General features: G+C 37.8%; 1 pseudogene; it reads right to left on the reverse strand.

The window, feature by feature from the left end:
- Positions 1–637: 637 nt before the first annotated feature.
- Positions 638–2553, reverse strand: LOC149192958 (berberine bridge enzyme-like D-2 pseudogene; annotated as a pseudogene).
- Between the last annotated feature and the right edge of the window lie 1738 nt (positions 2554–4291).

A 4291-nucleotide genomic window follows, 5' to 3' on the forward strand; every position in this document is an offset into this window, starting at 1 on the left:
ATAAAGTTAAATTTTTATTTGCTTTTAATTTTTGTATTGAGAAATTTCAAATTAAAATAATACAAAAATATTAATGAAATTAGTTGAATTTGTAAGAACATTTTATCCAATTCTATCCTTAACCTTTGGCATGAGCACACAGCTGACGTGGTGGGCGCGCAGCTTAAGTGAGCAGGCAGCTAGAGAGGGGGAAGGCGAGGCGAGGGAGAGGGGGAGTTTGGGAAGGCCTTTCTATAACCTTTCAATTGGATCCCGATTCATTCCTTTGCTTGCTTGCTTGCGGAGGACTTTCCCCCGGAGTTGTCTATAATGCGACTTTTTGAGATTCCGGTGACGGAATCCGGCGGAAGAAATTGAGATGAAATCATGATTTGTTGCAGTTAAAATGGTTTTTTAACTGCATATTCGGATTCAGCACCCTGAAAAACCCCTGGGACGCTTTCATTGTGCAGAAACTAGTTATCAAACTTGGATTTCAATAAATTACTGCCGGATTTTCACCGGAAAAAATCGCCGGAAAAACTTTCAAAAAGTCGCGTTAAAGACTACGGCCTTTCCCCCTCCCCACCCATGATCAAATCTCGCGTTGTATGTAGCACATGTGTTTCATGGAGCTTCCGTATATACATAATGACCGTATTTACATAATGATTATGTGATTGATCCGCATCTGTAAAGCCGAGAGTCTAACTTCTAAATCGTTATATTGGATTGTACTAAACACTTTCACTTGATTTTCAATTTTGCTTTAAACGGATAAAAGAAAATCAACAGAAGCGTTGTTGAATTGAACCGTAAGGCAGACGTGACAACACTTATATAGCGAAAGAATCCAAAACGCGAAAAATATAAATCGCAATACAAATCCAGAACGGGAAAGATATAAATATAACAGCAGAAAAAGGTATTCATCTGCCTGGCAGAGAAGATTCCGTCTCTGCATTTACGGTATATATGGAATCTCTTTTATTGTTAGAGCTGTCCCGAAGCTCACCTGCTGGCGGGAATGCTCTGAGAGTTCCGGAAAACATTGTAAGGATCGATTGTGCTTTTTACCTTGACAAGTTTATCATAGTTATTCACAAAATATTTCTCTCCCCATGACCTCGCTTCTTCAACCGTGGCCGTTCCATTGGGAGCTATACCCAAATCAAGATCCAGATAGTTGACATAAGATGCCCTGGGAGAGCTGGAAACATAAGGAGTCAAATACTCGTATAATCCTCGAATCGCAGCGATATATTGTGTGTCGTTGCTCGGATTATTCCATGTGATTTGATACTGTATCAAGTATAAATTCCCGGCTCGGTGAGGGAACGGTATCGCAGAGGACAGTATTCGATCCATTATTCCACCCAAAGGATCGAAAATAACATAAGAGCTGAGCTCGTCTTCAAAGAATTTCCATGCCCCTTCCAAGGCCGATGGTGGAATTGGGGTTTTTACGACATCAGACTTTGCTTTGAAGTAATTTTTGTTGGAATTATATCTGTTGCGCAGTTCGGTCCTGTTTGTGTATGCAGTGTAGGATATGGAGTCTATCCAGCTCGTCTCTTTACAGTCGCTGGCGACCATGCCCATTTCCGGAAAACTCTTATTCACTGCTTCCAAGAGTTGATGTAGTGGCCCCAGATACATTCCATTGAAAGTCAGCTTAACGTCGCGTTGGCCCCCGTTTACTTGGGTACCGGATATGACCACGCGGATAAAGAGATCCTCCTCCACTGTCGGCGCGATCGACTGCCATTTGTACACGAGCTTCGTCACTGCCTCTCTGCCCGTCCTGTACACGTTGAAGACCGTCACAACCGGAGGGACGCTGACGAGCTGTATCCTCCATGCAACCACAATGCCCCAGCTGCCACCGCCGCCACCCCTCAGAGCCCAGAACACGTCTTCTCCCATCTGCTGTCTGTTCAGAAGATTGCCTCTGGCGTCAACGAACAGGGCATCGATTATATTGTCGGCCGCGATGCCATACTTTCTCAACAGCAAACCCAATCCCCCTCCGCTGAAATGACCGCCGGTGCCCATAGTCGGGTAGACTCCAGCAGTAAAACCGTAGATTGAAGTCTTGTCTGCGATGGCATCGTATAATTGCCCCACAGTGGCACCGCCTTCTACCCAAACCGTTTTGGAAGGCATATCGACGTTAATGGCGTCCAAATTCATGAGATCGATGATGACGAAGCGAGTATCTGAAGTAGAGGAGAGGCCCTCGTAGCTGTGCCCTCCGCTACGGACCCGAATCTCCCAACCGTATTGTACGCAGCAGGCCACCGATTTCTGCACTTGTTGCCTGCTTTGCGGACAATCAGAACGTTGGGCTTGCGCACACTGGATTCTGTGTACCGTAGGTTCTGCACAGAAAAATTCAACAGAGAATAGTACTCTGCAGAAGAAGACGCCATGGTTGTGAAATTCGTAATAGCATTTCTCGTCAGGCATGATATCAGCCCATCTTGTATTGATGCAGCAGCCAATACCAGCTGACAGAAAAGAATAGAGGATATACTAAGCCATTTCAAGTAGCCAAAGAACGCCATCGTAGATGCTCTGGACAAATTTGATAATGAAGAACCCCATCATCCTCTGCTCTTTATAAGATCAGCATGCAGGTCTTGTCGATTAAAATTTACACTTGTTACATTCTGACTCACTTCCTCTGCAATGCCAGATTGCGTTTTCGATTGTCTTCTGCCTTCAAAGTCGGCGGCTAAAACTTGATAATGGTATTCGTGTCACACGCAATAAGCAAGTGACATACCATCCTTCTTATATGATTAGTATTTGACATCATTCTTATAGGATGGTATTGATAATGGTATTCGTGTCACAGGCGATAAACAAGTGACATACGATCATTCTTATATGAGTAGTATTTGACAACATTCTTATAGGATGGTATTGATAATGGTATTCGTGTCACAGGCGATAAGCAAGTGACATACCATCATTCTTATATGATTAGTATTTGACATCTATATACTGGTAAAAGATGGTATTATTCATCTATATATTGGTAAGTCGTAATTGTTTGGAGTAATTTTGGTCAATGACAATGGGTGAATTGGTAATTTGTTAAATAATTTTGGTGCTTCATTTGTTTTTAATGGTGAGTTGAGCCGGAATTGTTAAATATTTCACACATTTGTTTGTGAGAATAATTTTGGCAAAATCACATAAAAAATTCATTTGTAGCACTAAAATTATAAATAATACAAAAATGTAGCACTAATAATAATATTAGTATTTTAATAAAATTATTCAGATTATAAGTTAGTAATATTAGCTAAGTATTATTAGTTTGAAGTTAATATTAATAATAATATTACTATTATTTTTAAAATAATAGTAATATTATTGTTACTATATCATATTAGTAATATGATATTAGTTTATATCATTATTACTATATCATAAGAGTAATATTAGTAATAATAATATTACTATTAAAATTTTTATTAAAAGAGTGATATTTTAAATTTAAATCTTAATAATGCCTATTTAATAATAATATTATTAATATCTATATTAGACAACGGTTACTTAAAATTTGGGATAAGATTAAGATCGTTGATATTAATATATTATTGAATTGTTCCCTAATATTTATTCTATTAATTCATATGGATAATATTATTAACAATATAAATAATTTAATTAAAATAATTAAAAGTTTTTTAACAACCTTGATTCCTCCCCTGGGCTTTGGTCAAATCTAGACATTAGAGGTCTTGTGTATCCATTACTCGATAAAAAATAGCTGTTGGAATGGCTTGTTGTCCCTATTTAACTTATCGCTCAAATTGGATCTTCAGCTTGTCTTGACGATGAACCACACTGGTTGGTTGGAAACGGGTCCGCAAATGATTTTTTATGTGATTTTGCCGAAATTATTCTCACAAACATTATGGATCACAAAAGTCTTAATTGTATAATAATTTCACACATTTAATCAAACATTAAAATTATAGCTTCATTTGTTTTTAATCCTCAGTTGAGCATCCACTGGAATTGTTAAATATTTCACACATTTAATCAAAAACATAGTTATAGCTTCATTTATCTCTAAACGCAGTGGTTACTCAAAAAGTCGGATGAGTCATATACTCGTCACTTGACACAATTTCTCCATAAATAACACTAACAAGATAATGAACACTAAATGTGAAAGTTTACACTCTGAAAATCAAAAATATATCTAAGAAAAATATCTTTATAATGAATCCATAATTTGTTGAAGTAATTTTGATGAGGTTTATAAATTTTATCATCACTACAACACCAT

Source organism: Pinus tabuliformis, chromosome 2_2, assembly GCF_031772625.1.
Source record: "Pinus tabuliformis cultivar Carrire ecotype Pingquan chromosome 2_2, CPIR1, whole genome shotgun sequence".
Lineage (NCBI taxonomy): Eukaryota > Viridiplantae > Streptophyta > Pinopsida > Pinales > Pinaceae > Pinus > Pinus tabuliformis.